Source organism: Bos indicus x Bos taurus, chromosome 9 (genome assembly GCF_003369695.1).
Source record: "Bos indicus x Bos taurus breed Angus x Brahman F1 hybrid chromosome 9, Bos_hybrid_MaternalHap_v2.0, whole genome shotgun sequence".
Taxonomy (NCBI): domain Eukaryota; kingdom Metazoa; phylum Chordata; class Mammalia; order Artiodactyla; family Bovidae; genus Bos; species Bos indicus x Bos taurus.
In genome coordinates, this window is record NC_040084.1 from 88,178,623 (window position 1) to 88,192,134 (window position 13,512).

Consider the following 13,512-nt stretch of genomic DNA (forward strand, 5'->3'; position numbering starts at 1 on the left):
TATTAAAATTTTTATCTCCAGGGTTCAGAAAGAAAGAAGCAGTGGGCTGGGGTACAGGATGGGTTTTTGCCCCTTTCTAGGAAAAATGCTGACGATTAACTAGTGCCTCTGGGCATCTTCTTAAATGCTCCTTGTCAAAATGAATAAATGCTCTTCCCAATGAGGGGGACTGCTTATGTCTCTCTTTTTCTTGCTTATAAACAGTCTTACAGGCCTTGTTTATTTTGATGGGACCAGGATCTCCAGTTCTAAGTCTTAACTTCTGTCCTATTATTTTTTTAAAAAGTACAACAAAACCAGTATTTTATGAGCTTAAGATATGATATGTGAATTTTAACATTTGTTGTTGATCCTGGCTTTTCAGAAGCAATTCAAAAACCAATCCTGACTTCAAATCCTTGGATGAGGGTTTGGGTAAGGGACCCTCAAGAATTATCTGACAACTCAATGTGTCATTCTTCTAGGGCTGTGGGTTTTGTCTAGCTGTCCCAGTATTTTTAAATGTCCAAAACTCTGATACCGTGTTACCTGGGTGTTTGGTTTGGCAGAATTATCAAATCAACTGCTTTTTCCACCATAATTCTTCCATAGAGACCCTGAGGAAATTCTAACATTTATTGATATGTTAAAGGTTTATGAAAGTACTAGTAAAATAATGACTGTAATTAATAGTAAGAGTGGAAAACGAAACTAAAGGTTTGTGGAATTAAATGGTGGAGACAGTTCCAGGCAGTCCAATGATTAAGACTCCATACTTTCACTACTGAAGGCATGTGGTCAATGTCTGGTTGGGGAACTAAGATCCTGCAAGCCACAAGCCACGGCCAAAAAATAAAGTAAAACAAATTTAACTCAGTTATCTTAAAAAAAAAAAAGAAGAAGAAGAAGAAGAAGACAGTTCCAATTTCCTGACCTGCAATTTTAATATTCTTCCCACCTGCTACTATAAACATTTTCCCCTTACTCACTACACTGAGTATTTCCATGATGGTTTTGGTTTTATGGTACTTTATTTTTTGTCTAATCTTGTATAAAGTAACAAACAACTAGTGATATATTTAATCTTTCATGCTTCAGTTTTATGTGACTTACAAATTGAAGAGAAATAAATTGTTCTTAAAACATCATTTCTAGTAATCTGGTTGTTCTAAGGCTGCTAACCTAGTACACAGTGTGGTGTCCAAGAATCCATGAGTGTGACCCAGTGTCAAACGCTTTCAGGCTCCAGAGTCAGGCAGGTCCCGCAAAAGAGCGGTTGGTGAAGAGTGTGATACTGATGGGAGTGGTGGAGGGGGTGCAGCAACCTGACGTGTACAGTCAGGATGCAGGGAACAAGCTGAGCTCCAGCCATCGCTGCTGAGTGGGAATACAAGGCTAGTGGTAACCAAGGCTTACTGTTTCTTTGGCATATCCTCCCCAAGAAGGAAAATCTGTATTTTTATGTGAAATATCCTGATTTTTCCTTTTTCTACTTTTGAAATAGCTTGATTTTTTAAATGTGTTTTATCAATTCAAACAATGTAAACCCAGTGTTGACAACAACAAGTCTTCAGGTTACACTCTGCCTACTCAGCCTATACCACAACCCCCCGGGGAGTCTTGAGCTCACATCAGGCCTCCGTAGCCCTGTGGGTCTGGGTTCGGTCACACTAATAAGGGCTTCCCAGGTAGTATAGTGGTAAAGAATCAACCTACCAATGCAGGAGACACAGAGATGTGGGTTCAATTCCTGGGTCGGGAAGATCCCCTAGAGTAGGAAATGGCAACCTGCTCCAGTATTCTTGTCTAGAAAATTCCACGGACGGAGGCATCTGGTGGGCTTCTGGGGTCACAAAGAGTCATACACCACTGAGTGTCGAAAGACTAAAGACTAAACTTTACCAGCTCAGTGTCCCTTCCCATCAACACAGGGTCCAAACCTTGCTTCCCTTCCCTCTACTCCCAGGTAGTCCCTCCCTGGCTCCCCAACTTCCCTGCCTGTACTGTCACTGCCCTTTGTTCAAGGATATGTACCCTCCCAGGGCCCCTGCCCTGAGATATTTGGGGTCTCCACACTCCCCTGGGAGTTCACCTGGAGACCACCCAACCCCATCCCCGAGCTGCTGATGTTCACTTCTCTCTCTCTATGGGAAAAGGGCTGCCTTTCTTATTATGTTTTCTTCCCTCATATAGAATCTCATAGCTAAGATGTTATAGCTATGCTCTCTCTCTTTCTCTCTCTCTCTCTCTCTTTTCTTTTTACCTCTCAATCTCTTCCTTCTTTAAGATATTCACAGGCTGCCTGGTTGGCTGGGGTGATGTTACTGAGTCCAAGCTCATACTACTCACCAGACAACAGGCCAGTAAATCAAGAGATAAGTTGTTGGGGCAAGGAATAGCAATTTTATTCAGAGAGCTAGCATACTGAGAAGATGGTGAACTAGTGTCCCAAAGAACCATTCCACTGGAGTTAAAAATTGAGGCTTCTTTTATACTAAAAGGGGAGGGGTTGTGATTGGTTGTTGCAAACTTCTTGGTGTCAGAATCCTCTGTTATCACAGCTGTTCACATAGGTCAGGTCACAACACTCCTATAAACCTCCAACAAGGCATGCTATTCTCGGTTCTGCAACTTTTTATCTCCATAGGAATGGAAACGTGTTATACCTTTAAAGGCTAGAGCCTTGAGAATGGGCAGTTCTGTATATTTGAGGCTATATGCAACATTCTTAACTTAAAAACATTGCAAAAGTAATAGAATACAAAGGTTAAAGTAAAAGAAATAGATCCAATATGGAGTCAGATTTGCTCTTCCCTATTACAGGGAGGCCAGCCTGCATAGTTATTTATCAGGCCTCACTTCCTTCCCCATCTCTCCCAGGGCCACCAAATCTTTCATTACCCTCAGATCTCTCACCTCCAGCCCTATCCTCTGCTCCCCACACAAAATCTGAGATGTATACTTGAAAATAGAGCTGAATCCCAATTTCAGATATTGTTAGGATTCTTTCTTTAAGAACCAATTAAACAGACCCCTTGAAAATCAGTTCATTCATCAATCAAAACAAGTAAACTGGGTTGGGGACCACTATAAAGGTTTTCCCAGTCTTAACCACCCAGTTTCCATGGAGGCTCAAGCAGGACACCCATTGCAGTGAATTTGTTCTAATCATCATCATTGCATATACTTAAAGTATAATGAGCCCCTAGGTAATTTAGAACTAGCCATTCCTCCCATTATCTGTGGGTTATAGGAGCATAATTTTTGCAGTTATTCAATGATATCAACTTTTATGTTACCACTATTCTGGGAGTATATTAGGACAGGTACTTGCCTGGAGTAAAGTGCAACCCCAAATTATATACCCTGTGGTAAAATGAGGTATTCCGTAATCTATGTTCTAACCTGGTTTCCAGAATGCAATTTTGCAGAAAGTGGAGGTAATGTCAGTGAATAGGTAAAAAGCATGACCTTGACGCTAGGCATTGGTCTACTGTCAGATAATATTGTTAAAAATTTTTGTGGGGAATCTTTCTGTTGATAGCTGATGAGTTAAGATGTCTTATCATAAGTTCTGCTGCATGAGAAATTATAGATAATTTAAAGCAGTTTCCTTTTATAAAAGCCATATGCTCCTGGTTTTTGTTTCCATTCATGGTTATCTGACTAAAATAGTGGGACCATATTTAAGAACCTCAAGTTATATGAGAGCCTCAAGAAATACTGGGCTTCTCTCGTAGCTCAGTTGGTAAAGAATCTGCCTGCAATTCAGGAGACCTGGCTTTGATTCCTGGGTCAGGAAGATCCCCTGGAGGAGGAAATGGCAACCCACTCCAGTATTCTTGCCTGGAGAATCTGATAAAGAGAAGAGCCCAGCAGTCTATAGTCCAGGGGGTCACAAGAGTCAGACATGACTTAGTGATTTAAACCACCAAGAAATATCGTGTAGTTCAGAAATGGGTCATTGTGTCAACCCATCACCCCAAAGTGTGGAATCTTCGATTTGAAGATTTGGAAACTTCAAATTAATTAATTTTATTGAAGTGTAGTTGATTCATAATGTGTTAATTTCTGCTGTATAGCAAAGCAATACACTTTGCTTTACAAACTCACTCATACAGATATATTCTTTTTCATTTTGTTCCCATTATGATTTATCACAGGATATTGAATATAGTTCCTTATGCTATACAGTAGGACCTTGTTTATCCATTCTCTATACAATAGTTTGCAAAAGCATTCTTGAATGCTACAGGCTCCAGAGTTGTCACAATCCAGAAGGAACCTGGAACCCAGAGAAGTGAGTAACTTGCCAGGGTGACCCAGTTGTCTAGGAAAGCTTCAATTCTACACATCCCAGCTCCAGGTCTGTGCCCTCTCCATGCGTCATGTTACAAGTGGTGAATGATGGTTTGGATTGAACAAAGTTCAGCTTTGGAGCTGGTTTTTACTATGGCTTCACTAGGATAGTAACCGAGTCTTGCAAAAATCTAACCCCTCAATATTCTCAGAGAAGCTTCATTTTCTTTTAATTGGAGTACAGTTGCTTTACAATGTCATGAGTTTCTGCTGTACAATGAAGTGGAACAGCTATATGTATACATATATCCCCTCCCTCTTGGACCGCCCTCCCACCCCACTTCCATCCCACCCATCTAGGGCATCCCAGCGTACCTAACTGAGCTCCCTGTGCTCTACAGCAGGTCCCCACTAGCTATCTGTTTTACACATGGTAGTGTATCTGTGTCAGTCCTAATCTCCCAATTCGTCCCACTCTCTTCTTCCCCTCCCGCGTTCACATGTCCATTCTTTACATCACAGCGGCTTATTTCATTGGGGGGTTACATTTTGTTTTGTCCTACTATCCAAAATCACTATGCATGGTGACTGCAGCCATGAAATTAAAAGATGCTTGCTCCTTGAAAGCAATGACAAATATAGTTAAGGTTTTTCCAGTAGTCAAGCACAGATGTGAGAGTTGAACCATAAAGAAGGCTGAGTGCCGAAGAACTGATGCTTTGGAATTGTGGTGCTGGTGGAGACTTGTGAGAGTCCCTTGGACAGCAAGGATATCAAACAAGTCAATCCTAAAGGAAAGCAACACTGAATATTCATTGGAAGGACTGATGCTGAAGCTGAAGCTGCAATGCTTTGGCCACCTGATGCGAAGAGTCGACTCACTGAAAAAGACCCTGATGCTGGGAAAGTTTGAAGGCAATAGGAGAAGAGGGTGGCAGAGGATGAGATGGTTAGATAACATCACCGACTCAATGGACATGAATTGGGCCAAACTCTGGGAGATAGTGAAGGACAGGGAAGCCTGGCGTGCTTCAGTCCAGGGGATCTCAAAGCGTCAGACACCACTTAGCGACTGAACAGAACAGAACAAAAGAATGTGCAGATTCCTAAGCAGATGTCTTATGTTTGGAGCTACAGTGGTACCAGAAAGTCATCCCTGGCTTTGGGGGTCCTGGAATAGGTGAACAAGTGGTCCTGAGCTGTACTCAAGGCTCAACTGTGCAGAGTCAGTCCCTAAACCCCCTAGAAGTAGCACCCCAGTGGAGTGGGGTGACCCCTCCTCCAGGCTGTCCTTTTGTGACCACTTCTGCCCTTTGGGCTCCTTTGATATTCATTTTCATCTGATTTTACCTAGATGAAAATGCCAGGCAGGGACATTTAGGTTGTGATTTACTGTAACCACACCTTCTGAGGGGCCCCATCCAAGTGGTTGCACAAGAACAGTCATGGTTACTGCCCAAGTGGCTCTGCCCGGTATGTGGAGAGGGTAAAGGAAAAGCCCCGAAGACGGAGGCTGATGTGTGCAGATTAGAAGGTGGGTCACCCCAGAGTAGAGAAGGAAATAGAAGATTCTTTAATAAGGGGGCAGAGTTTCAGTAAACATAGTTATTAACTGTGGTATGCAGTAGGATATTTGCAAACAAGATTGCCCAGAGAAAAATCTAGGTCGAGTGGTCACCGTGGGCGTAATGCCAGGTACACCAGCCATCTATGCTTAAGGGAAGTAAAATGACCTGGACGATCTCATCTGCTGTCTTGGCTTCCCCCAGCTTTCTTTCCTCTCAGCTTTCAAATGTTTCATAGCCGGTCCCCCTGCATACCTTCTCTGCAGAATCCAATCTCAGGTAGAAGGAACACTGGTCCATGCGATGGCTCAGTGTCTGTCCCCCGGCCATACTCTGTGCCCTTGGAGAACAGAGTGCTATTGCTACATCTAAAAACCTGATATAGAAGATCATTTCTTTCCCAAAAGGCTTTCTCTAAAAGTGGTGTCTTTGCAGGATTTTTTAGAATGGTAAGTGGCATGAGGATTTTTCGAGATCCTGAAAACCTTTTGGTCGAAGCTGCAGGAAAGCAAGATCTTGAGACACCTGAAACAGGCGTTCCTGGGGTTCGGCACTGTCCCATGCTCCCCACGGCACGAGGGGCAACTCCCCACCCCCTCCCCTTGAACCCTGCCTCCAGGAATCACTTAGGGCAGTTATTCAGTAAATATTTGAATAAAGAGGCAAGTATGAATGGGAGACCTGACGGCATCTCAAATAATTAACGAACTTCAAGATGGAAGTGAGGTGTGATCTGTCTTGTTTTCCTGTAGTGGTCCTTGAAGAACTTCTCCATGTGAGAAAATACTTTGATGATTAGACAACTTTAATAAAGACTAGCTTGCCTAAAGTGTGATGGACTATCTGAGCAGGGGTCAGTGTCTAGTAACTAAGAGTCTTCGAGCAGAGACTGGGCATACTTGTAAGTGATCATTCAAACACCAGATAAGGAGTTAGATTGAAAATGAAAAGTGAAAGTTGCTCAGTCATGTCCGACTCTTTGCGACTCCATGGGCTATACAGTCCATGGAATTCTCCAGGCCAAAATACTGGAGTGGGTAGCCTTTTCCTTCTCCAAGAGATCTGCCCAACCCAGGGATCGAACCCAAGTCTTCCACATTGCAGGCGGATTCTTTACCAGCTGAGCCACAAGGGAAGCCCAAGAATACTGGAGTGGGTAGCCTATCCCTTCTCCAGGGGATCTTCCTGACCCAGGAATCGAACTGGGATCTCCTGCATTGCAGGCAGATTCTTTACTAACTGAGCTATCCAAAACCTCAAAGTACCTTTCCAGTATTGAAACACTGTTATCACGGGATTTTCGTCCATCTAGCCCCTACTCACAAAGAAACTGCAGAAAGTTAGGGGTGATTACATGTTTTCTTCACTGTTGTGTCTTTAGCGCTTATACAGGGCCTGACACATAGTAGCTGCTCAATAAATATCTGCTGAGTTAAATATATCAGTAAATATCAAATTCAAAATCTATTTCTAGCACAGAATAGGTTCTAATTGTTTATTCCAGTGACCTGAATCAAGCAGCTAGTCAATCAAAAAAGGGCTGAAAATTGAGCAGTAAACCGCCTAGTGAAAAGCTGTGGTCAAACATGCAAACTAAGCATGTGAAATTGAACTGCTATCAGCTTTTCAGACCAGAGAGTCTGGGGTCAGTATGAAACTGGATCAGCGGGGTCCTGGTAGGAAACTGGATTCACTCGGCTGGTTCAAATGAGAGGTTAATGAAGGGGCTGCTCCATGGACTGTGGTGTGGCCATGGGAGCCAGCAAGGAATGCGTGGCACCCAGAGATCGAATCAATGGCAGGAAACCTGAACCACTATTCTCAGGGATAACCTGCAGTGACTCCGATGGCTCAGGGAACAAGGAAGAGTTAGGAGAGCCCCATGAGAGCTGGAACCGTGGAGACCAGGGTGTCTTGGCTGTAGCCACTGCTAAACCCCAGATGCTTCATCAGCCAGGGCGTAGACAAAAAAAGCGTCTCTTTCCTTCTCCTCCTGCTCATAATACTGGTGTCTACTGTCAGCCAAACCCAACTGGAAGCCAGCCAGCAGGGAGTAGGGCGGGTGGAAAAAAATGGGAAAATGGGGGTGGGGGAGAGTCTGCCCACAGGGAATCACCTTCACATAAATTTTTATTTTATTTTTCAATTTTACTTTAAATTAAATTTAATTAATTATTTATTTATTTAAATAAATACTTCTTTAAAGTAGAGTCTAGATCACAGGGGATAGTGAGGGAATTCCACCCCCACTACCACCATTTCATCCCACCTCTTCTACAGCAGCTCATATGAACGTGCTGGCTTTTTCTCCTTTCTCTCTCTCTCTCTTTTTTTTTCTTTTTTCTTTCATCTACTACTGGTAAAGGACTCGAAAAATTTTATTCAGAATAAACCAAAGTAAATTTTGTGACACTTGTTTCTTGGCCTAATTAAGATTAACCCTGTAGCCTAACAGACAGGCCTATTTCCTTTCCTTTGTTCTGTTAACATAAACAAGTTACTTCACGTACCTCTGTGGGAACTGGGAATTAGGCAAGTGTTTAGACGCATAAAAACTCTCAGCAAGTTTGGCACTCAGCTTGGATACCAAGTAATTAAATACAAGATGAAAGATGAGTCCAACGGCGCTCGCTCTCTAAGATTGAAAGGGAAATGTGAGTGCAGGCAGCCTCAATCAGCTTGATGTTACTGTCAGTGTGAAGTTACTATCAGCTTTTCATATTGCTTGAAGGGCAGCTTGAAAACAGTGGGAGAGACCAGTCTAGGAAAATAGAGCAAATGTTATGGACCCAGTTCTTGTTACATCTGAGCTGTTGCTTCATCATGCTCGTCACGCTTGTCATTGTTTATCTGATGCTTGTGCAGTCTTGCCAGACAGGAGCTTCCAGAAGGCAAAGCCACGTCCCTTCAGTGAGCCCAGCATGGAACCTGGCATTAACTAGGTACCTGGTTACGAGGCTGAGTCAGTGGTGGCTGCTCTTCATTAATGTAGAGAGAAGGTGTGAAGGGAGATGGTCAGCAGGTCATTGCTATGTGTGCCAAAGTTCTGAAAGGCAAACGCCAGGACACACATCAACAGACGGGTGTTTTGAGACCATTGTAATACCATAACTAAGATGGCAGCCTCATTGCCTTCTTTGGTTTAAAACAAACAAACAAACAGAAACCTAGAGAGTAATAAGCCATTTCAACTCTGTTAACAGAGAGGAGTAAGTTCTGCCTTCCTGGAGTGGACTCTGTACTTGGCCTTTTACAAATTTCTTCCTGAATTAGGATTGTCCTTGAGAACTGGTTCAGGAAGCTCTAACCACCCCACTTCAGTTCTGGAAATTAAATAGCCTCCCCCTGGACGAATCCGTTTGCTCTCGGATCATACACCTAGAGGTTCAGCTGTCAGCCACTGTGATGTTGAAGGTAGCCTCCAGATTAAAGAAGAAGACTGATGGTGGTGATTTTAAAGGGTGGTAGCTGCTGGGGCGCAGATTCTGAATGAGCTCAGAAATGATTCATAGCCACCGTGGGTATCTTGTCCATATCTCCTTGGCAAGCTTATGTCCTCACCACTATTACTTTGGAGAACTATCGCTCTGAACCCACTATCTTGGAGTCTGCAGGATGGGGTGCAACTGGAGATGTCCAGCTGAGCCCTGCCCATCACTCCATCCTCTTGGAGCTATCATAGGAAGCCTGGTCAAGGGGGCTGCCTCTCTCTTCTCTGCCAGGATGTGAAATGGTTTTGCAAGCTCACATAAAGGTTATGAACCTCCATGGTTGTCACTCTGCAACTATAATAGATTCTTGTTTTAATTACTATTTTGGAAAATACTGCTGCAGGATTTCAAGAGAGTCTCCAAACCCCTTCTAGAAGTTCAAGTACATTTTTTGAAAGAGCATTTTCAAAAGTATAGATTGTGCTGAATGCCTTTAGTTATGAATGGATTAGATGTGCGTTATCTCCCAGAGAAAAATGTGTCTGGAAACAGTCTGCATTCTTAGGGGGATAATTAGTTCATTGTGCTTAGCACAGCGAGTCCTCCCATGGTGTCCTTAAAGATGGGACTGATCTAGTATTGAAAGCAAAAGACTATTTGTAACATATTGCTTGCTTGATATCTAAAAATTGTTCAGTTCAGAAATAACCAAGCCTTGATTTCATCATCTCTGGACAGTAAAGACCAAAATATCCTAATAAAAGAACAGAGTGAAAAACAGAGCTAATGATTATCACAGGGACAGAGAAGAGAGCCCATGGAGGAACTCCTGAAACAACACAACTTTAGAGTCCCCGGGATGTGTGTCCTTCCAGGCTATCTCGGTTGGTGTTCATGGCAAACTGGTATATGATGGAGAAGTTGAACTGCGACTTGATAGGCAAGGTAAGGGTGAGCCAGAACAAAGTGTTGTGAATTTGTTGTTTGTTTGCTAAAGTTCTTACCATTATGCCTCAGTATGGACATTTTTGTGCAACAGAGGATGAGAAATTATATTTTCAGTTGGATAACTTGAGTACTGGTAACTATTGATTAGGCTTCTCAGGTGGAGCTAGCGGTAAAGAATCCGCCTGCCAGTGCAGGAGATGCAGGTTCAATCCCTGGAGGAAATGGCAGACCACTCCAGTATACTTGCCTGGAAAATTCCATGGACAGAGGAGCCTGGTGGGCTACAGTCTATGGGGTCACGAAGAGTCAGACATGACTGAGCACACATCTCTATCTCTGTCTAACTATTGATTATTTATAGTTTGGTTTCTCTTGTTAGATTCAATACTCCAGGATTAACAAAAAGTACTCCTTTCATTTAATATCCCCTTGACTTGAGGGCTTTCATCTGCCTTAAATGTGTCTTTTGCTTAAACGCTTCTTTGTGAAGACAAAGTTGCTTATCATTAAAGTTATTTCACTTTGAAAATAGTCCTTGAAAAAGAAAAAAAAACAGATTAGCTCTTTTGTTTGTTTAACAGTTTGGTTTATATCACAGTAGCAAGGCAGTTTATAGCTGGTAACACTTTCTCGGTGGAGATTAGCTTGAAATAGTGTATATAGATATTTAGTAAACGAAGCCTCCAAGGCAGAAGGGTGTTAGTACATGATATCTCACTTTCATGAGGAAGGTCATCGTCCCAAGGGACATCAGTGGGACACAAGACACCTCTTGGCATGAAACTGACTTTAATGTTTAGCACATTTATTCTATGGCATGAGCTTAGAAAATGTAATTTCATGCCTTTTTCTTTCAAAGAAAAAAGTTCTAATAGACTAAAAATGTATATTTATTTGGAGTAGGCAATGGAAAATTGCCTACTTGCCTGGAAAATTCCATGGACAGAGGAGCCTGACAAGCCTGATGGCCTGCGTCCATGGGGTCGCAGAGTTGGACATGACTGAGCACAAACACACAAATATATATTAAGGCTCCTTTGTCAGTGGCCTGTGCATTAGTAAATGGTTGGTTTTACCATTTGTCTGGGGAAGTGTCACAGTGGTGATATCTTAAATCACAAAATAAACAGGTCTCCTGGCACCCAGCTTTTAAATTGTTATGCTCGATATATAAAATATTAGTTGTGATTTGAAATACTTCCTTATAACTTCTAGCACCTTTGTATCTGAAAATATAAGATGATTGTTTAAACCTGCCTTACCCAGTATAGATGATATGAGGCAAAATCTTTCCTTGAATCTGAAGAATGTATGCATGTTTCTGCCCTTCCTTCTTTTTCCAGGCTGCTCTTTCATCCTTCATTGCCCAGCTTCTTGGAGCTGTTGCCTGGCTGCAAAGTCAGCAAACCTGTCCACTAGGTCAGACGCTGTCGAGTCCCCAGAGCTGCGTGTTATCTGCACTTCCTTCCTGCAGTCTCCCAGCCCTGCCTCCCAACACCCTTCCTGCCTCCTTCCTAAAAGACCTGCATGGATCCCAGAAGGAGGTTCAGGCTTATGACGCCACTGTGGCAATGACCCTGTAACCCTTCCCAGGGAACATTAGAGTTTTAACAGACAACTTTTACCTTAAACCAAAAAGGATTTAAAAAAAAAAAATTTTTTTTATATGGACGATTTTTAAAGTTTTTAATGAATTTGTTACATTATTGTTTCCACTTTATGTTTTAGTTTCTTTTGGTTGCAAGGCATGTAGGATCTTAGCTCCCCAACCCGGGATTGAACCCACACTCCCTGCATTGGAAGGTGAAGTCTTAACCACTGGACCACCAGAGAGGTCCCAACCAAAAAGAACTGGTTTCTCTTAGTGGACTAGCAGACTGATTCTGGGAAAGGATGTTTTTAAGTAACAGGGCTTTCTGGTCCTCCTCCAGTTAGGCCCCAAGACTGGCCTGCACTTGGCTTGCTGGCTGGTGTGTGTCCTGCTGGCTGCAGGCATGCCCTGTGGGTGCTGCTGTTCTACCCCTGGGTCTCCACTCCTGGCGAGGACACTGCAAATGGCTCCTGAGCTGCCCGTAACTAGAGCTGCAAGGGAATTAATAAGAACTGCATCCCAGTGAGAGTGTTTTTCCCACCTTGTTGTTGTTCAGTCATTAAGTTGTGTCCAGCGCTTTGCAATCCTGTGGACTGCAGCGCACAAGGCTTCCCTGTCCTTCACCATCTCCCAGAGTTTGCTCAAACTCATATCCATTGAGTTGGTGATGCCATCCAACCATCTCATGCTCTGTCGCCCCCTTCTCCTCCTGCCCTCAACCTTTCCCAGCATCAGGGTCTTTTTCCAATGAGTTGGCTCTTTGCATCAGGTGGCCAAAGTATTAGAACTTTAGCTTCAGCACCAGTCCTTCCAATGAATATTCAGGTTGATTTCCTTTAGGATTGACTGGTTTTTATCTCCTTGCTGTCCAAGGGATCCTCAAGAGTCTTCTCCAGCGCCACAGTTCTAGTGTACTAGGGTACTAGCATCTGTGCCTTTTACTTGCCTTGGGATTAATTTTGTTGCATGGACAGAAGTCTAGTGGCAAGACAATCGGGCAAGGACTTCCCTGGTGGTCCAGTGGTGAAGAATCCATCTTCCAGTGTAAGGGACTAGGATTTGATCCCTGCTTAGGAAACTAAGATCCCACATGCTATATGGCATGGCCAAAAAGAAGAAGCCAAGAGCCTCTGCATATACCATCCCATCCCATCCCTGAATGTGGATCTCTGTGTCTCCCACATGAATATCAAATCTACAGCATAGGAAGCTTCCCTGCTCTTTAAATTAATAATCCAGGGTAGGACAGAGATGATTAGAAAATAAGCATAAGACCACATGACTCTCTAAGTGTAATAAACAGTCATTTAACAGATGGAAAGAGCAGTGGCCTGGAGTGGTTGTGGGAGGTTAGATGAGGCTTGTAAGATTTCAACTGACTCTTAATTAGGCATAAAAAGAGAACTTGGACACAGGTGAGGTGGACGTCATTTTGGAGGGCAACAGAGGTCACCATGGAGGACAGACAAGGGTTAAGAGAGTCCAAACAGCCCAGGGAGGGCCCTTCCTCTCAGACTTTTAGCATCAGTGATTTCCATCAAACTGGCAAATTTGGGGGGAAGGCGGATTATTCCAAGTTGTCTTCTGAACTGACTGATAAATTTCCATCAGAATGGCCCACTGAAGTAACCCTGTATATAATCAGCTTTATTTGAGAGGAAACGGGCATTAAAACAAATCATCCTATTATGTTGTTAGT

The 13,512-nt window shown here is 43.1% G+C and overlaps 1 protein-coding gene across 3 annotated transcripts in view; it reads left to right on the forward strand.

Moving 5' to 3' along the window:
- PLEKHG1 (pleckstrin homology and RhoGEF domain containing G1) overlaps nucleotides 1-13,512 on the forward strand; it is a 248,853-nt gene that overhangs the window by 115,931 nt on the left and 119,410 nt on the right. Inside the window, exon 1 of one of the 3 annotated variants that reach the window (XM_027551842.1) lies at nucleotides 10,128-10,219. The exons of the other annotated variants lie outside the window; for them this stretch is intronic. The gene's annotated coding sequence lies outside the window, so the exon portion shown is untranslated. Of the gene's footprint in view, nucleotides 1-10,127; nucleotides 10,220-13,512 lie in introns of those variants that run through there. 3 annotated transcript variants of the gene reach the window in all.